Genomic DNA, 21,189 nt, shown 5'->3' with positions numbered 1-21,189 from the left:
TTTTGTTTTCTACATGTATATGAAAAAGGAAATTGCAGGTAGGCTTTTTGTAGGGAGACGGGAGACAGAGTCTTTCCTGCTCATTTCTGTGTGAAAGGGAGAAAAGAAAACCTATGTTCTGCTGCTGTTTCTGGAATATTGTTATAACACCTTTCTAATGAAGCTCTCATAGTGTGGTGATGGAAGTCAGTCCTGGATGGGCTTTTGGCAAAAATGAATTTGAAGAATTCCAAACAGCTTTTTAAAAAAACTGTTTGTGTTATGTGCTACTAATTTATCTTCTTAAATTTGGTTTTTTTTCCTTTAAGATGGAAGAATTAGCAATTATCTGAATGTAATAACAATTTTCCTAGTTTTTTGAATCATATTTATTCTAAATTTGAGGCTACAATTGCAGTACTTATATTTTATATTGATAGTGTTTAAATTATTGAAGGGAACCACAAAGCTATATTCTGCTTGGACCTTTTGTTCCAGAAAAATAAAATAAATTCTAAGCACTTGGACTTTCCTGAATTAAATGTTTTCTGAGAGGGACTGTAAAACCAATCCAGCCTTGGAAGTCCTGGCCTCTTTACCAAGATGGTCAGTGTGGTGTTGAACAATGCTTGGGCAAGTGCATTTATGAAATGACATGACTGAAAGATGCAAACCTATTTAATTATCTACTGGCAGATATACATGCTGAATTTACACTGTTTCTGCATCACTTAAGTATGCTCTGAAGTACAACTTTTTCCATGAATCTTGCAATATTTCATGGGGTATTTTTTCTTTAAGCACAGTTCCCTGAAGTAACACTATAAATAATTCCAGCTTTCAATTGAATTCCTGTATTACAAAAAATGTAGTGAAAGACAAAAATAATGGAAGTGCATTGCTACTCAAAAATCACACAATGAAAATAAAGACATACGGTCAGGAATGGAGATGCCCCATGTGTTTGGCTTTATGGTTGGTTTTTTTTTACATGGGAACAAATTCATCTGAGTCATTGCTCTGGAAATATTTGGGGTTGGTTGAACCACTGCAAACTACAGTACCATTCACCAAAGCAAATAGTGGTAATGTGCTCAAATCCCACTCTGATCACTTCCTTCATCATTTCCTGATGGACCTGAGCTACAGCTGTCACCACCCTAAATGGAGGACAGATCCAAGTTTACTGAAGTTAAGGGAAGAACTAGTCTTTCTTCCTCTCCTTGTTAGGGTGGTGTGGGATCCTCAGTGCTGGAAGTCCCTGCTGCACATGGGAAATGATGCACCCGCACTGACCGAGGTGTTTCTGCAGACTGGCTCAATGTGCGTGCAGCTGTCCCAGCCCAAGGGGCTAAGGGTGGCACCTCTGTGTGGTAGGTTCATAGCAGAGCTTCTGCCTACACCCCTGTCTTCCAGGACATGCGTGTTATTAGGTGCCAAAATGAAGGGAAGCTTAGATGTCGGTTATTTTAAATAGCATGACTCATCCCTTATCCTTTTACCTTTGTACTCTGTCATTTCTCATGCCTTTGCTGCTCTTGGGCTACAGATCATTAGCTTTGCTAAAACTGCTGTTGGTATCTTCAAGGCAGCCACATTGCAGGGACTTGCCTTCACTGGACCAGACATGTCTCTTTGATAGTTGCCTGGTGCTTTTTGAAATGTCAGTTCTAAAAGGCTTTTCACACTAAAAAAAAACCAAACAATTTCTGGTAACAAGGCACTGGAGCTGGATGCTGTTCATGCAGAGCTCTAGAGGAATAAAAATAAGAAATTGCTCCTAGTTTGTTGTCTGCTTAAATAAAACAATAATATACCAGTCTAGTAAGGGCTTCTGGGGGTCATGTAAGGAGATTATCAGTAAATCTTGCTCCTGTATTATGTAGTTTTGTAGAAATCAGAATAGGAACAGAAGCAGTAGATAACAGAAATATAATGAACCAGAGAGGAGATAGCATGTCTTCTGTACAGGGAATTTGCTTCTTGTGATTCTGTGCAAGTTTTGGAGGGAAGCTACTAAATAGATACAGCAGATCTAACTGGTACTTAGTAAAAAGCTTCTTTGAAAATAAAAGTACAAGCTATATTTCACAGAAATATTTTAGAACCACAGTTATGAGGGAAGAAAAAAAAGTGCTAAGTGATTAAAAATAGGAAACAAAGAAATTGAGTATTTGATTAGCATCCATGTTCTGTAGCAGCTATTCTTGGATGAGTCCATCAAAGATCTGTTGTTGGAGCTGTTCAACATATTCATCAATGATCTGATATTAAGTAGATGATAGACCTTGGAGAGAATACCAAGATTATTTACAATAATCTGACCTGAAGCTGCCTGAAATTACTTGCAGAGACTCTTTCAACACAGAGCTGGAAATATGGGGAAATGAAATTCAGTGTCAAGGAATGCAAAATAATGCATGAAGGGGGAAAGGAAATAATCCTCTTCTTTCTGAGGGGCTAAAAAAAAAGGAAATAATCCTCTTCTTTCTGAGGGGCTAAAAAGCCTCAACATACTATTGGAGGTGCAGTGGATAATACTTTTTAAATGTCAGTTCAATGTGCAATGGTGGTCAGTAATGTAAATAGAAAATAAGAAATACTAGGAGAAGAGTAGAGAGGAAAATCATAATTATCCCTGTGATTTTATGTATGCATAAATTCTTGAATCCTAGATAAGTTCTGATAATTTCAGAATATTTTTTTAGAAAAACCTCTCTGGTTGATGTGAAAAAGGCATGAGAGAGAAAATATGATGTAATTTAAAAGTACAGACTAGGAACAATACAATTCAATTCAACAAAACAGTACAATTACCAGACAGCAGGCCTAAAGTCCAGTTCCCTCTTCTGCCTCTTCTCCTGTTTGAGGGAAAGTTAAATCACTGAATTGCTGCAGGAAGCTTTCCGATGCCAGTGATATGGAAAAAAGATTAGACACTTACATAGAAAATAAGATCTTTGGTAACTTTAAAGCCTTGATGCAACTTTCAGTTTAGGAAGTCCTGAAACTCATTTTTCTTAGAAATCTGGGAAGATATCTGGCATGAAAAATGAATGGTCTTCAGTGGCTGCTGCTGGCTACTGTTAAAATGTGGTTCATTTTCCGTGACTGTCTTCAGCAAGACACCTAATTTCTAGCTCTGTGCGTTTATTTACAGCAAACAATCATCAGGGGATGGGAAGAGGGGAGGCTGAGGTGATTCATGCAAGCCTGAGATAAGCACCTAAACTAGGCAAGCTGAATTGCCCCTGGGAGTGCTCAGTCTCCTTGAAAACAGAAATAACCTAATGACTAGTTTGGGCTGCTCTGCAGAAAGTGAGATGAAGTCTATTCTCAGGGGAGTGTGCTGGACTAGAGGATGTTTCCTCTGTCTTATCCGGACAGCTCTCAGGTTTCTAAACAACACAAAAAGCTGTGCATCAAAGTAAATGGTACCAGGGGCCTTAATTAAAAATGACTTGGCACAATCACAGTGGGTGTGTTGGGCTGTTTTTCAAAAGGGTCTTGACTTCATTCAGCAATGAGTGACAAGGGATGGCTCTGGATGATTGTGCATGTGAAGATGGGCACCAGATGAAATGGCCAGGTTCAGTACTGTCATTTTCTTTTGCTTCCAGCCTTTGAAGGGAGATGGTGTTGTCTGATGAGGGGCTCAAGCACTCAAAGAAATGGAAACAAATCCTGATGCAATAAGGAACAAACATATTCACAGATAAACATTTAAATGTCTTCAGTGAATGTAGGTACATTTCCTGAATTACACTCTACATTGAGTTCACTTCAGTACATTCCAGTGGTACACAAGAGAACAAATGTCATTAATTTCATAAAAAGTTGCTATCTTTAAATTACATGCAATAATAAATAGCTCTGCAGTTCTGTGCTGGGGGTTCTAGAGCTGAGGACTGACACATGGGTTTGGTGGCATGAGCCAGTGGAAGAGCCCACTGAGGAGCTCTGAGGCAGTGTGTGCACATGAGGGATCTGGAGGAGGTCAGATTTCCTTGTTCTTGTGGTGTTTTAATTGGCTGTATACCACCCATGAGGGCAGCTTGCCTAATGTGATAGCGTAAATATAGTGGAGATTGCTTGCAGAGATAATAGATAAAGTAATCTGCTTTGCTAAGGGCCTAAAATGGGTACAGCATTTCTGTACAAGAGGCTAGTTCCAAAGTAATGAAACTCATCTATCTACCACTGCAAGCACCTCTTCTGTGTTGCTCAACTGCCAGTTGTAACAGGTGAATAATTCCTCTTTTCCTGGTGTTCAAAGCAAGGTAGCAAACAGGTAAACTTCCCAGCTCAGATTTAAAGAAGGGTGAACCTCAATATTTATTTGTTTTACCTGTGACTGCATCACTGCTTTTGTGAATAGTAGACCTACCAAGTATGTGCCTGTCTGGTTTCTAGTTTTGTATTTCTAAATTACCACCAGATGCTTTAAAAATGACATAACCATGGGGTGAGTGTGATCCCATGCTGCAGGGTGTGAAGGCATTAGTCACCGTGGGCATGCTTGCAGTGGAAGACAGGATTCCTCCACCAGCCCACGTCACAGCTGATGGCCCAACATGCCCAGGGTTTTGTTGTTTCTTGCCTCTATCACTGACTTCCTGCAAGACCCTTACAAAAAAGAAAAATCACCATATGATGGGGGAAGACTTTCCAACCATCCTTTTTCTGCACACTTTATCTCAATAAAGAAATTAAGAGCATGCTATCACCCAAAATTTTAATTGAATTGTTTTAAGTAGCAGTGCTGTGGGAGAGGATTTAAGATATTCAAAAGGAAAAGCAGTGTTTTTTTAAAAAAAACCCACGCTTAATCAGCTATCTATCATTCCTGTAACAAGTCCCATGTAACTCCATCATATTGCTATTTCAAGTGATTGAAAAAAGAACTACTGAAGCACCCAGGAGAGAAGAGAGTTGTGAGATTGAGTACTTTAGGATTGCTGTCACAAACAATCTCATGTTGAAATACTTGGTAGTACAAATGTCATAGATATATCCCCAGTCAGCTGGCTTTTCATTAGAAACTGAGACATTGAAATCTTCTCATGATTCAATTTATGGTGCAGTGGGGTAACCCAGAGAACAATTCAGGACAAAAGGGAAGCCTTTTATAGCAGATCTTTTCCAACAAGTTACCAGAATTCAGAACTATAAGACTGTCCTGCACAATTTTTCAGGGTTGCTGTTTTCAAATATGTATTCCACTACTTAAAAAATAGCCCAGTTTAATTTTTTTTTTAAATTAAGGGCTTTTTATATATTTATTTTATTCATTTATTACAGACCCTGTAATGTCAAGACCAATATGCTATAATTACAAGTAGGCATTTATTGCTGCTGTTGCTACTGATGTGAAATGACTGACATTCAGAATTGGGGGCTGTGGGAGGTTTAGGTGGAAGCAAGCCTGAAATATTTTTTTCTGCAAGACAAGGCAACCTAACCTTTTTAATAGAGAAATGCTTGACACATCATGAAAAAGCCAAATCTTGTACTTGGGGAATTATTTCTGAACACTGACAACCAATCAGCTTAGCAGCATTAAAGGAAAAACTTCCTTCTCCACCTGTTTTGTACTGTGAAAAAAAGGTATTTCAGATGTGCATAGCTTCCGTGTGCAATTAACTGGAGGATTGGTTGCTTGTGATTTTTGAATCATTCAGGAAAGTAACACCTGCTTGGCTTCTAAAATTGGACCTTCATGATAGCACCACCTAGTAATTATTATTCTGAGTCATCAGCTAATGCTCATTACCACTTCATAATAGCTGTATAATTAAAAATTTGGTGCCATATTCCAGTAAGGATGAAGCTTGGAATATAAAGACATGGCTTTAGAGAAGTTAGTTGCACTATATTACTCTACCACATCTGTTGAATGGTTTCTGAATGGTCCTCAATTATTCTTGTGCTAAAGTCACATTTTTGTCTTTCCTGTTGTGTTTCGAATATGGGTAAACATTATTTTTGCTGCTCTGACATAAGCAATGTCAGAGCAGCAAAATTTGTCTATCCAAAAAAGGGGCTTTTGGTTTGGCCCTGGAAGAAGTTGGGGTCGGGTCTTGATGGAAATGAGTCCCTGCACTTGTTGCTTTGAAGGTCAAAGGGGAACCCATGGAAGCAGTTGATTCCTGTCTGACAGGTGAGAGGCTGACTAGAAAAAACAGGAAAAATCAAGTAGTCTGCAATGGTTAATTCTGAGTTGAAAAGGCACTTTCTTTATTCTTTCTTTAGCTCAGATGCAGGTGTACCCATAATGTTGGTTTCCCTTGGTTATTCTGTGAAGAAAATTGACTGGAGAGTAGCCAGTGGTCTTTCCTCAAGGTTTTATTTCATCAGTGAGGTGTGGGAGTGCTTATAAAATCTGTCAAATTCCTAAGAACAACTTGATCCAGTGGATTGGCATTCTCTGATCAAATCAACTCTAAGAAAAAGACCTAACATCTCTTAGCTGACACAAACAATGCTTATTACCTCTTTATCATCCTCTCTTTACCGCCTCTCTACTAAATTAAATGGATTGGCTATAGTGTCTGTCTTTATGTCTGGTTCTAAATAGAGCGTATATCTCCCATCTGAACTCTTACCAGTGTAATGACATTAGATTCAAGCAGTCAATGTCAGAAACAGACACATTTTAGGAAGTCAAATGTTAAATGATGTAATTACATCTCACAATTTCCACATGATGTTTTGATGCTCTGTGTGTTGGAGTATCACATTTGCTCTCTCTCTCCACTTCCCTGGAGTGACTGTGCTAGCAGGTAAACAACTGTGACCCTAATGATCTTTTATGTTACTCTCTTCCAAATAATATTCCGACACTGAACTAAATGTTGGGTCTGCTTTCTGTGTGGTCTTGTTTGCTTACGGTAGCAGTGCTGCTGCTCAGCTGAGTTTATTGCTCCTCGTGATCCACATCATCGTATCTTTGAACTGGACTTGTGCTTTTGTTCAGGTCGCAGGAAAATTGATGGAACGATGGATTTGTACCAGCACTATCTTTCTTAACTAGGACTTCCACATTTCTGGAAGATTTTTGCTTCAGGTTTTGTTTCCTATGAAGATGAGGAGAGCTGGTATACCAAGGATTGAATGATAATTGTTGAGAATTATGAACTATCTCATCTGCTTTGTTAACTTGTGTGGCATCTGTTTTTAAACAGAACTGTTTATTTATAAGAGCTTAGTTATAAGATGCTTAGTTTGCTGAAAGACATCATGTGCCTTCTTTAACTAAATTTGTCAGGCTGGGGACACTTTCTAGGTAGGATTATAGGTCTGATTTTCCTAGAGCCATATTGACAATTTTCCTGAGGATTCTGTATCTTAATTTTGTATGTTCTTCACTTTCTATGAACATTTAGGTGCTCAAGATCATGGTCTTAAATGCAGTTTCCACAGTGAACTTATTTTCAGTCCCTAAATATTGCTAAAACACTTCATGGTTTGTTGTCTGAAATATTCTTATAATGTGGTATTCAACAAGTTTTCAACCTCAGCACCTTCTCGACTCACACTTATAAACTTGTGGGAGCAAATGATTTGTGCTGACAGTTCAACATTTTGACTTTAAAAAATGCTGTATAATGTCTTCTGTGACTTTCTCAGAAAATGGTACCTGCTGACTTCCAAAACTCAAGTGAAATACTGCTGTGGCAGGTTGAGTGGGTGCCTGAGTCTCCATTTCAGTGTGCCAGAAAGCCTCAGGTTTTCCAGGAAAAGGCTGGTGAATGGAAAGCCACTGCTAAAGTTGGGGCTCCTGAGCCAAATACACCCAGCAGCCAATGCTGTGCTAATGGCAACTTTAGGGACACATTTGCTTCTCCATTTTTCTGAAAGGTGTCTGACAAGAATATAACTCTGACCTGATCACAGTCAGGGTGGATGTACTTGCTATTGCTATTAATACCTGCAATTCAGCCATATTCTAATCTTAGATTATTAAGGGATATTTATGAAATGAGTTCTTTGAAACTCTTTCCTCCTGCTCTTAGCATTATTTGGTCTTGTTGAACGCTTTCAAACTTGAAACAGATTTCATCTAGACATTAAAAAAGCTGAGTTAGTGGTGCTAATTCCGTTGGCTCTGTGGTATTTTTCTCTTGCATATTTACTTTGCTGTTCTACTTCCCATTTTATTTTAATCATAATGTTCTTGCACTGCTAATGAGTGATTGTTATATTTAATGATGTGTATGCTGGAGAGAAAAGAAACACAGTGGAATGTTATCTGAGGAAATTAGGTATGCATCCATATTTTTAAAACAAGTTAATAATTTCCTAGCAGTATCAGAAAGGTGATTCTCGTGCAAAACACTTGTGGTCTGTTAACATGACACAGGATCTCCCTAACCCCCACATCCTTCTGCAGATATGTTCAGCTCTTTCCTTGTTTGTTTGTTTGTTTGTTTGTTTGTTTTTTAACTTGCTTGGCAACTTGGAGCTAAGGCACAGAAAGGAAAGAGAAAGGCTTGCCAAAGCAGTGGGAAGAGAGATTTCAGGCTGGGAAAGGAGTCTGTGGTTTGAGGAGGGAGGAGGAAGCTGGGAGGTGGCCATGCTCTCCCCGGCCTGGAGGAAACTTGAGAGCTGCTGCTTGTGTTACCTCTGCTCATTTCTCTTCTCATGCAGAAAAAACAGCCCAAATTTCCTGATATGCTCCATCAAAATTTTGCTGCAGCACTTTATTTCACCTGTTGAACTGTGTCTTCAGTTTCTTAACAGAGCTATAGCTGGGCCCTTCCCTAAAACAGCCAGAGGATTGGAGTATGTCCCTCTCTCTCCCACGTTGACCCCCAAGTCTTCCTGTATTTCAAATAGAAAGCACCCTGTGGCCACACACATACTTTTATCTTATAAGTAAGAGCTCTCTCAATTTGCAGGGTACTTCTTTAGTGAGAGAACTGGGACAGATTAGTTATTTTTCCTCCTTGAATGCTGAACAGTCATTTTCTCTTACCATTCCTGCCTGAACAAGTTGCTTCTCCACTGATGATGACAGTGCTCCTTTGAAGTAAACAGTAGTTTGCAAGGAAAAACCCTTATCAATACTGTGACGCTGAGGGGTGTGTGTGTGTATATATATATATATATATATATATATATTTAAAATCATAAGAGAGAAAGTTATATAAGAAAGAAATACCATCTCAGCAGTCATAGCTTCAGGAACTGTTGGGTGTTATTACTGTTGTGCTTGCTTCACAGAGAAACTTCCTGCGATGGGTTGTCCAGGCTTTTGGACAGAGATCAAATGACTAACAGTTACATTTTATTTTTAGTTTGGACTGGCATAGTTACCAGGAATATTTCCATATTGAAGCATGGCAAGATGTTTCTGTAAATGACTGCTCTGCCATATCCACACCAGTGCTATAGGCAGACAGGCAGAACTAGGACACAGGTTCCAGTCGTGTTCCAACTTCACATCTCTTTGTGGTCTTGGGATATCTTAAACTTTCCCCTAAATGCCTTTCTACTGCTCAACCTAAGGAGGATGTCTTCTTCTGTTGCTATCAGTCCTTGCATGGCCAGAGACAATTGAAATAAGATGCTTTATTAATTTACTTTAAAATATAAGCAACTTTATAGTTTTGTCTATTTTTTTAATTCCATGCTGCCTCAGGTACCAATGAGCAATGCATAGTACAAGAATGGGCACAGCTGTTGTCAAATCATACAGAGCCATTTGTGGCAATTCCTTAAGCCATGTTTGCTGCTTAAAGTCTTAGTGCACAGCTACTCCTTCAGTCACAGCACTTGATACTTGTTAGAGCCTCTATTTAGAAGGACTGGAGTTCTTTGCTTCTCTGCCTCATAAGGCTGTTTTTCTAATATGATTGTTTTCTGAAGAGCAGAAGTGACAAGTTCAGAACTAAATGGTAGCCATCAGTCACTGTATATGGAAGAGTTACCTGTAATCTAAAAGAGAAATCCAGGCTGCTGCATTCCCTGAGAAGGAATAGTCTAGGGAGTCTCTGTCCTACTATCATGGTGGTACAATTTGTAAAAGTTATTTTCCACTGCTTCCTTCTTGCAGGAGAGTCTTGGATTTTAGTCCAACTTGGACCTATTTCATTATCTCCATTACCTCCTATGAAAAAACAGCTTGTTTCTCCCTTCTCCTCACTCTTCCATATTGTTCATGGGCAGCAGGAGTCCTGCAAAAAGTGACTCTGAAGCCACAGAGATGTTGAGCTGTTCCTTTGGGACAAGTGGTAGGAGAATTGATTAGTAAAAGATTCTGCTTTTGGAAGACATACAGAAAGAATCAGAGAAGTGGAGTTTGCTCCTGACATGGGGGAAATGTAGCTGAGAGGCTGTAAGAGATGTTGGAAAAACAAATAATATTTTTGCTGAATACAGACAAGATTTCTGGAATCTAGATTAGCCAAACAGCCTGAGACTTGAGGTGTTTTGAACATGTCCTCTCTAAGATACCTCAAAGGGATTTGATCATCAGAGAAAGACGCACATGCAGCCTCTGAAGATGCTGCCCTCTGTTCTCAAGATCAAAAGATTATTTAATCTCTCTGAAAAACATCCAGTGCCCACTTTGCATTTCAACTTGTGCATGTACCAGGTAAAAAAGGAGCTAGCACTACCAGTAGTTGGAAACTGGCCCCTGGCCCTGTGTGCTAGTGTGATGAAACCAAAGCACACCACCTTTGGGGCAGCACCTGCTTGTGTTTGCAGTGGTTTCTGTCCCACTACCCAGGGATGCACCCCCTGAGATCCCCAGAGTGAAAAGCGCAGTTGACTGAACTGCTGTGCTGAGCAGCACAGTTGATTTGAATCCATTCTTTTTGCTTTTGTATACTGCTAGCAGAATCTTTCTCTGAATCCTTTACTGTTATATGTGGATGCTTTGAAGTTTCAAAAATGTATTGTTTTAACTCTGTGCCAGTGGGAACCACTAGTCTCACTTTGGAGACATAGAAATGGAAGGTTGAATGACATGGTGCAGCCCTAGTTCCTCTGGGATCTTATGTGTCACAGCCCCAAATCATCACCATGTCTCAACCTTGGCCCCCAAGAGGGACCATTTGATTTGTGGAGGGAAGAATAAAGTGTGAAAGTGGCTGAGGGAATTAAATGGGAGACAAGAAGAAGGGAATATGGTCATGTTTGTGTCACTGTGATGCTGTGCCAACAACTGCCTCAGCTCCCTGCTGCGACTTGCCTGGGAGAGATGCCAGTGGGTGCCCAGCCCAGTGCTGACAGCAGCTACTCATCTTTCATGCTCTCCTGTCTATCCCCATGTGAAGCGTTATCCTCTGTGTTGCTGGCGCTGGGCAGCTGCTCTCTGGCACACCCAAGGTGGTGATTTGCTTCCAGGGTTGTTGCGATGGCCAAAATCTGTCTTCCCCAGGGCATGCAGCCTAAGAAGTGCGTCGTGTCCATCGCCTCCTTTTTTTATTCCATAGGAACAATGTGAGCTGTAGTTTCAATTTTAGACTTAGAACTGGCAGCCCTTCTACATAATTGCCCTGGGTGTTGAAAGGTTGGTTGGTGTCATGTGATTCTGGCACCTTGGAAAAGGCCCTTTTGCATGATTTATCTGAAGAGCTTCTTGGAGGCTGTTAAAAACTTCTGACTTCTTGAAAAGTGACAGTCTTTTAGGCTGGGAACTCACATGGCTCATCTTTTTCAGGAAAAGGTTGATGGGTCTTCATGGTTTGGCTTTGTAATGGCCATTCCTTCTCCTGAAGGAAATAAAGAAGCAGATAGCTTCTTACTTTGAAGAAATTCCCCAGACCCCTTCCTGAACTTGATCATATAAATCTCATCCTGTGATACAATAAAGGTCCTGGGCTTCCTGAGTGTCAGCTGGAGTTATAATTTGTTTTCCAAAATAGCAAAAACTCTGGAATGTGTGTACTTTGTAGTACTTTCTTCAAGATCACCTGCTGACTACATTTACACCAGCTTCTGGAAAAACCTGGCTTGATATTACTTCTCATATGTTCAGGCCACCTTATTACTGCAGGGAGCCACCTGAGAAATGTGTTAATGGCCATATGCCAACATGCTCAGCTCTATAAAAGCTGCTGAGATGAACCTGCTCCAACTGCTGAAAGCCAGAAACAACTATCCTCTTGTCCACACCATGAAAACTACAACTTGTTAATTTGCCATCGGCCAGCAGCTGCTCTTAGGCTGGCAGTGGTGGGACTGGTAAACGTAGCTTAGGCATATTTAACACTATAATAAAACATAATTTTGAATTACAGAGCAGACCGGTAATGCTGCCTATTATCAAGGTTGTTTGACACTTCCCATTATAAGACTCTATTTTCAGCCACTTACAAGTTTGCCAATTTTTAAAAGCTTGCATTGAGATTTCTTTAACTTGGGGTCTGCCTCTTGCTGAATATTCTGTTATTATTGTTTGAAAAGAAAAAACAGCATTTAGCCAGAGCAACTCAGCTGTTTTTGAGAAAGAGGATTGAGAAAATACCTTGTTAGTCCTGTTAAATTTAAGTGACCTTTTCTTTTAACAGCTCAGGGGCAGGATTTGGCAACAGAGGGGAGTTGCTGTCACAGATGCTTGTGCCTTTTCTCTGAATATTGACCAAAACAGGTTGATGTGCAAGTTCTGGAAACATTTCAGTTAACATCAGCTAGCAGGTGTTTAATTCATGGCAGCTGACTTTTTTATAGAGGTGATGCCTGCGAGCCGTGCAAGTCTGGTGAGAGTCTTCAGAGAGGGGAAACTGGTTCCTACCTGGCCCTGGGAGCCTGGGTCTGTGCACGGGCACTGGGGACATGCAGTGCCCAATTCCCTATGGCTCTCGACTGTGCCTGGGGCACACAGAGGAGGAGTATGAAAGATTTAAATGTGTGTCTACAAGACAATTTTTGAGTGCTTTTGGGAGCTTTAAGGTGTGTATAATTTATGTAGAGGTCCCTATAGATAATAGAGGTATATGCCCCTGTACACTGTTCACAGTATCAGTTAGTTTAATACATTCCTTGTAATGGTTATCTGTTAAGCTACAAAATGCAAGGCAAAAATCAAATTTATTAATAGTGCTTGTCAATAGTTTTTTGGTTTTTTTCTGGATGTAATGGCAGAAATCACATTGTTTGTCATAGAACATTACAGGCTATCAACACTGCAATTACTTTTGGTCTTGTTCAATTTAGGCTTTTCACCAGTAACATGTGGCTCTTTACTTATTCTATGGTATTCTATAAAGACACTGTTGAAGCTGGGTGCTACTCATGCCTGCATGTTACTGCAGGTGCTGGTGAAATTTCAGCCCCTCCCTACACCACTCACTTCCTGTGTCTGAAGGAAAAAAAGAAAGGGAAAGCGAGGAAATCTGTCTGCTTTTAACTATGCTGCCAGTCCACTGCTTACAGTAGCTATGGCCTAGCCATCAAAATGGTCTTATTCATTCAGTTTTCTATTGGAGTATTTACATTGAAATTGTGGGAGCATCTCACAGCTTGTTTTGCAGAGCTCCCAAAATTGGCAGGCTCAGCATCTCTGGGTTGGAACAGAAACATTAATCTTTATCTACTACATATCTACTCCTGCAAATGGTGGGACAGCCAAAAGCCTACACCAAAGGGCTCAGAGAATCATTAAATCAATTATACTACTTATTTTCAGGCAAACTGGATTATGGTGAGGTTCAGCTATCCAAAGACATGAGCTTTCCTTTGGTGATGAGGCATGGCTGCAGGAAGACTGTACTTAAATTTAAAAATAAAATTTAATTAAAATTCATACCTTCATTATGCACTTCTCGGTGCATAATGATATCAGGCTAAGACCCTTTAAACCTAAGGCAATTTTGTTTGTTTGGCTGTTTTTTTTTTTCTGATTGTCTGTTTTATAAAACCACTTTGAGGCTGAAGGTGGATAAGAATCCTTTAATGACCCATCAATAAAGCCACTTAGCAGAGCTGAATAGCAACTGTGACAGGTGACCTTCCTTTTCTCACAAGTGCTCTATTAGTTCTCATGATCTTGCCCCTAGGTCACTTTTTGTGGCCTTTCAAGGCCATTTCTTTTTTTTTTCTGTGAAATAAATTGTGTTTCTTTCCATCTGGAGATGGACCCATGATATTTGTTTGGGGGGTATGTCACTCACAGGAGATGCCTTCAGAATATCTTGTTTGCCATGACAGTTGTTCTTACTGAAGAGGAAGCTGAGGGAAGGGAGGAAAGGAAGTGGGAAGTGATGCCCTAAGTGTGTCCGATTCAAATGACATGGGGGCAGTAAAATCCTTATCTGTTGCTGAATTCTGCTCCATATTTGAAGCTGATGGTGTCACCTACCCCACCTTTTCTAACCATTTTTTGATGCACAGGTGAAATAATCTGCCTCTCCTCTGGCTACCTCTGTGAAGCTCTGCCAGTGCTTCAGTTTTTCTCCAAAGTCTATGAAGTCAAGAAATGAGTGTTGGAGCTCTCTTTTCTGTCTAGCCACAGTGCTACTGGCTAGACAGGTTTCCAGGTTTGTCTCAATACAGGTGCTGCTTAATTCTTCCCAGCTCTCTGATATCTGGCATTAGAAGCAATTAAATCCTTTCTCCTATGGTATATTAGCTAAGCTTGTGACATTCAGTGGATTTACAGCTGCAAACTGTAAGGCTTTTTAAAAAGCCTGAATTAATATTGTTTTTATTCCTGTGACTTGTTCTGTGTAACTTGATCTTTGCAACAATGCTGGTAGGTGGTAGTGATGAATAAATAATCAAATCTGTTAGTAAAATGCTGCATTTTGCTCTGATTTATTTGCAGATATTAGAAGTGGATATGAAATCAGGCAGAATTGATGTGGAACGGTAGGGAGAAGGAGACAGCTTTTTATGGAGGTATCTGTTTCTTTAAATATACTGAGATGTTATACTACAGTATTGTGATCAGGATGGTTTAAGACGGTCTATATTTCATGTTTTAATGCTAACTTTTTCTTATCCAGTTTTGTTTTAGACATAAAAATGCAATTTCTAAGGTTTTAACAGGTAAAACAATAAACTTTGCATGGAAAGAACTAGAAATGAAGTTTCTGGAGACATGTTTTCTTTTTCTAAGTGCTGACAAATAACTCCTGCCAAATGCTACATAAAGGAGAAAAAGAAACATATGGCAGTTCAACAGGAATGAAAAGATGAGCTAATCCAGCATCCAACAAGTCTTTGGATGAGACTATAATAAAACCAACCATCCTTTATCATGCTTGATAGCACCACTATAATTAGGAGTCTGTCACCAGCTTCATAATGAACTCTTAGCCCTATTTTCTGGGGTTTATAGTCTGGTAGTAAGAGTCATTTTGGATTGCACTTGGCATACTAGATCTCTCTGTGCAGAAGGCTGAAATCTAGCTTGCAGGTTTTAAATAAACTGACTGTTAAAAGTTGGGGGGTTGTGCCAGTGGTGAGCGAGTTGTGCTTATAATCTGTCCTGAGTGTTCAGGAGTCAGTGTCTAGGGTGGTTCATTTGCCTTTAGCATGAAAAATACAAATATGTGGTTCAGAATCCTGTTGTGCTCTTACACTGCCTTGTAGGAATCAAGAATGTAAGGAATCAAGATTTTTATTTACTTTTTTCCCTCCCTTGGTTTTATGATCCCTACATCTGCCCTAGCAGAAGCTGCTGCTGGGGGGCTGCAGGCTAGTATTTGCTGTACTCTTAACTTGAAAATGTTTATGTAAGAAAACTCATTCTTTGCAAGTTAGGTTTTCAGTCTTAGAGAGAAGTCTGGCAGACAAGGCAAAAATGCAGCTTTCTTCATTATCTCTTCTTTCCCTCCATCCTTGAGGCTTAGCTGCTGGCAGAAGGACTGGCTGTGCAGAAGATGTCTCAGTTGAGTACAGAGACATGCAGTTAATTCTGAATAAATGGGTCTAAGCATCAGGAAGTGTCCAATCTTTTTCTGAACCCAGAATGATTGTATATCTAATCCCAGGTACTAGAAGCTGAAAGGAGCCCTCTTTAAATTGTCTGTATTGTCCTCTCTTCCTTGCAATGCAGGAGTTTCTCAGTGCCTCAGGATGTGTAATGTAGCTGTTTGAGAAAGTTCACAGGAGACAGGGCAGAGCTCTCACAATAGCATCTCCTCTGCAGAACATGGGTGTAGTAGTGAAAGGTCAAATAGCTGTATGCAAAGGCTGTGGGTTCAGGTTACAGCTAGATGCCTAATGAGATTTTCAGAAACATTGAAGCTCCCCTGCAGCCTTGTCTGCCAGACTCCTTAAGAGTCTGGTTTAAAAGGAATAACTAAGCAACCTCAATAACTTGAGCAAAACCTGAGTAGGTCAGTCCTGTCCCAGTATGATTCAACCTTCTGACATGTATGTAAAAGCAAAGGTGAACTTCAGTGTATCCAGTTCACATTTAATATACAGTAAATGTTAACTTTGCCTCCCAAGCACTTCAGGAGAGTCTTTGATGTTCATTTGATGAAGGTGAATAGGGTGGGAGAGGATTGATATTCATGAGATGCTGCAGTAGTCCTAAGTCTAGCACGTCAGGCAGCTGAGTGGTGCCTCTGAATCATTGTAGAAAAAAAAAATACTTAAAACCCACACATATGAGTGCTGGAGACCAGGGAGTGGGGTGTGTCTCATAACTCCTCTAACTCCCTGCTGTACTGCTTCTGCTTGTCAGAAAAAGACAGTCTGTGCTGCTTTTCTGACAAAGAGACCTCCCCAAAGCTCTACATTTATGAATTAGTAATTCATAAATTAGCAGCTGTAGGTTGGCAGTCTCTTCAGAGGGCTATGCCAGGTTTTGCTTTCTCAAATGAGATGCTGACCCATAAAGGCTATAAACTCAAGAGTTGAGAAATCTTGTCCCTTGAAGAGACATCATGCTGCTGGGGGCCATCATGCCTTGTGTCTAGGCAAACCCCACGGGAGCCAGGAAATGCTGCCTCTTGCTGATCCCTTGGCCCTGAGCCCTCGATCCTGCTGTACCCCATTCAAACCCTGCTGGCACCCCTGCTGCTGACTTCTGACCTAGCTGGCCAGGGAGGACAATAGGAAGGAGAATGGTAACATATGTGCCTCTATACACACACATTCTTGGCTTCCTCACCTATATCTGCTGGCAGGCATGTTCTGGGAAGCAGCTGCTCACACTCCTAGTTGCATTACACTCTTCATTGGGCCCTGTGCTTTCCAGCAGGAGCCACCAAGCATGAACCAAACTGTGACAGCCTTCTGCAGAAAGGAGGAGAGATGGTGTAAAGAGCAAGGGAGACAAGGCAGGCAGGGACCTCTGCTTGGCTCTCAGAGTGCAGATGTGCAAGATCCTGGCTTGTGGCATGACGGGCTAAGGGGGGACCTTTCCCACTGGGGTCCCTACTATTGGCTATTTGAGTAGATATTACAGGAAAACATGGAGTATATTCTAGTATTCCCATAAGAGAGGCATGTATAACCTCCAAGAGGAACATTGGGAATGAGTGAGATTCACTCAGCCATCTTCAAAAGCCACGAGTCATGTAGTGCACAGGAGCTGTTTATGCTAACAACTTTGATCTGGGCACTGAAGATTGGCATCTGAAAGATTAGTGTATGAACATGGAGGACCTGGGTGGATATGGTTTTGATCAGTAGGAAAAAAACAAGCTGAGATATTCAATCAAGAACATAAAGCTGATCACAGAAGACAGCCAATGTACAATTTCATTGAAAAGAAGGCTTTTTAGAAATTCCATTAATTAAAATATTTTTCATCTCTTTGCTTCATCTTAATTTAGAGAGAAATGTGGAAGCACCTTCCAATTTTTTTCACAGCAGAAGCTTGCAAAACCCTTCAATTGGCATTTTCAAATTGCAGTATAAATTACAAAAGGAAAAGTTGCAGTTGATGTGGAAAACACAATCTGTGTCTACAAAGTCTTCTGTTTTAAAATGCTCATTTATACTCTTCTCCAGAAAGTGTGACAGCTTATCTTATGAGCAGGGCTTTCTTCAAAAATTTGTGTTGTTTGACATTTTTTTCTGAAAAAAGCTCTAAAATAGAGGAATCTTACACCCTTCCCTTCCCTTCCCTTCCCTTCCCTTCCCTTCCCTTCCCTTCCCTTCCCTTCCCTTCCCTTCCCTTCCCTTCCCTTCCCTTCCCTTCCCTTCCCTTCCCTTCCCTTCCCTTCCCTTCCCTTCCCTTCCCTTCCCTTCCCTTCCCTTCCCTTCCCTTCCCTTCCCTTCCCTTCCCTTCCCTTCCCTTCCCTTCCCCCCACAGCTTCATCAGAATTCCTATCCTTTCCATGCATACATAATTCAGAAAAATATATAGATAAGCATATTTAATATTACCTTTCTTGGAACTTAAGAATTAATTACTTGATTCTTAGCAGTAGCTTCCTCTTCTGCTGCCAAGTAAGGCAATGGCTAATTTCAGAAAAGCCTGTGAAGAAAAAAGATCAACTCTCAAACAGCAAGGATAGACTCTGGATGTTTATCTTCACTGAAACATACAAGCTGTTCCTCTCTTCAAATAAGATAATTAGGTATTTGACTTTTTTTTAACATTTGCTACCAAATACTACTCATAAAAAATAGTCTTTGCCCTTTCTTTTCATGTGACCCATGCTTTGGGGAAGCTATTTTCTTCTGATGCATTAATAGTCAAACTGTCATACTTCAACTATCAAGCTATGAGGTTTCATTTTTGACACCCTTCTGGAGCTAGTAATTTTTTAAAATTATATAAAATGCACTTTGGCATAACAGTTTAGCCACGGAGACTGAAGCTTTCCTTTGTTTTTCTTAAGCTTCTGAGTTCCATTTCTTGGGGTTTTGGCAGTTTCTGAGTTTTATAAAACTATAGAGTGAAATAAAAAACAGACAAGCAGAAGGAAAGCAGCAATTTCCCTACTCTGAGGAAGCTGGGTGGCACACCACTGACTCTCCCAGGAGGCAGATGTTTGGGGAGTTAATGCTGTGCTGTCACTCCTGACCCCTGTCTGAGGACTAAATGCTGCCTATTCACTGTGAATTTTGCCTTGACAGTAGATGCCTAAAAGTTTTGTTATTCCCTCATATTCCAAGTGTTCAGAGGGGAAAGCTATTACTTCTTGTGTTGCTACAATCTAATAGTTAAGGAGCTTTAAGTTCCCCATCCCTCTAGTACTTCCCCTGAGCTTCAGAAAAGAGTCTCTGCTATTCTGGTCCCCTCCTGTCTTTTCCAGTCCTTCTGCCTCTCCAGTTTCCTTCTTTCCCATTTTTCAGCTGTTCTTCGTGGGTCTTCCAAAGAAGAGTATTCTATATTTGGTGTGGTTCTTGCCTGTCTTGTTAGTGCCATTGGTCAGCTTATCATGGAGGATTTAAATTGTCTGCATTTAGTGATTTCATTCTGCTGGTTTTTGATAGGAAGGAGGAGACTGTTGCTATCTATCTTAAAATTCAGGAAGTGGCCAGTGAGACACATTAGTCCCCAACTTATTTGAAAATACTGGTTTTGCAAAACCAGAAATGCCGCAGCTATTTTTAGTAGAACCCTTCATTTTCCAAAGTTGATGATTTTGGTTTTCCATTTGCCCTGGATAAGATTATTTTTCAAGCCTATTATACATTTGTAGTTAGAGTCATCCATTTAGAAACTGAAACCACAGAAGGGGAGGAGAGGAGCCCTGCACATACTCAGCATGCTGTGTGGACCAACCATTGTAATAGTGTGTGAGAAACAAACCTAAGCACTGCAGTGCTCTCTCCCCATAACTCTCTCAGTCTAAATCCTTCACAGAACTTACTGCTTTCTGCTCACCAAGTATAGAGACTGGGAACCATTTCTGGGTAAACAGAATTTTAGGAATTCAGGAAGAGTTTTGCTTGCAAGAAAGGGAGAAGGTGTTTACTTCTGCAGAAGAAAAGAGGAAGCAATGACACCTCAGAACTGAACAAAAATGGACACATAAAAGCACTGTGGTTGTGGATTGAATCAACACAGCATGTGTGTTTTGGATTTGTGCATACATAGTAATAAAAGCCAGAAAAAGTCTTCATGGGATTTTACCAAGAAGAAGTTAATGCACATGCCAAATCCACTTATCATTTCTTTGGTTATGTGCCAACTGTCCCTTATGACCTTCTCCGGGTTGTAAGCAGTGAACACTTTCTCCCCAAGTGCATACACTTGTTCTGGTTTTAATCACTTCCTCACCACTCCACTGCTTATATGTTTTGTGGCACTAGCAGTTTTTCTTCTTACAGGGGGCTAAGGGCATTGCTTTAAGAAATAGAAGTAGTTGGAGAGAGAACAGGATTGGCACAGAAGCAGTTTGGGGAGATTTTGGGGGAAAGTTGTTTATGACAGGACTACAGGTATACAGGACTTCTCAGCTTCTACTCTTTTCCCCAGTTAATAAATTCTATTTTTTCTCTACCCTGTGTCTTCTCCACACTGCTTGTCCAATTAGAAAGGGTAGCTTCCACAACCACTCATATATTTGTTGTCTACCTGAGGAAGCTGGTATAAGGTTAAGTTCTTCCACAGCCTCCTCATGCTGCTCTAGGGAAAATGTCATGCCTCAGTTGCTCTATAAGAACACACAGTCAGTTCAGGTCTTTCCTGTGCTTAATTGATTTTGCAGTTGTTCCCTTCCATTACTGCTTGAAGATACAACACATCTTGTGCTGCCTATCTGATGGTGACAGGTGCTCCCCATTGGTCATGGAGGTGAATATCTAGTTTTGCTTTTATTCTTCTCTCATCCTCCAGAGACACAAGAGTTGACACAAGAGCTCTTGGGCAGATGAAAACTCCTCTTGTGACAGCTCTGCCAGCTGGTCAGAATTAGCAGGGATAGTTTGAGTAATAGGTCTTCACATACCTGGCTGGTTTTGGCAGATACAGGCAAGGGAGGGAGCATCATCCTAATGGCTCTGCTGGAAGCTTTGGAGGTTGGTAAATCCACAGGAGCCTGCACAAGCACTCCGCTGAAGACAGTCACTGCTCCAGCTGGTGGAACTGAAGCTGGAAGATGGTGTCTGGCTACAAGTTGTGACTAGTGCTTGTGACTTGCATTATTATCTTTTCTCCTGGTCTGTGCTTGAATAAGTTGGGTAAGAACATCACCAAGGAAGTGTGTACTTCAAACTGAAGGCTGTGTTGTTGTGTGCATTCTTAGCTGTGGTATGTGGTTATGGGATCCAGGAGGATTTGTCACAGCTGGTGGCCATAATTTGATCTCTGAATGTTCAGAGAACACATTATTTTAGAGAAGA

At 40.6% G+C, this 21,189-nt stretch overlaps 1 protein-coding gene across 2 annotated transcripts in view; it reads left to right on the top strand.

The window, feature by feature from the left end:
• The window catches only part of PLXNB2 (plexin B2), a 249,495-nt gene that overhangs the window by 28,972 nt on the left and 199,334 nt on the right, over window positions 1-21,189 (top strand). The window contains exon 2 of one of the 2 annotated variants that reach the window (XM_021555246.3): window positions 14,756-14,829. The exons of the other annotated variant lie outside the window; for it this stretch is intronic. The gene's annotated coding sequence lies outside the window, so the exon portion shown is untranslated. The remainder of the gene's footprint in view (window positions 1-14,755; window positions 14,830-21,189) is intronic. 2 annotated transcript variants of the gene reach the window in all.

This window comes from Lonchura striata, chromosome 1A, assembly GCF_050655825.1.
Source record: "Lonchura striata isolate lonStrDom1 chromosome 1A, ASM5065582v1, whole genome shotgun sequence".
In the NCBI taxonomy this organism is placed as follows: Eukaryota; Metazoa; Chordata; class Aves; order Passeriformes; family Estrildidae; genus Lonchura; species Lonchura striata.
This window is presented reverse-complemented; position numbering and strand designations above follow the sequence as displayed.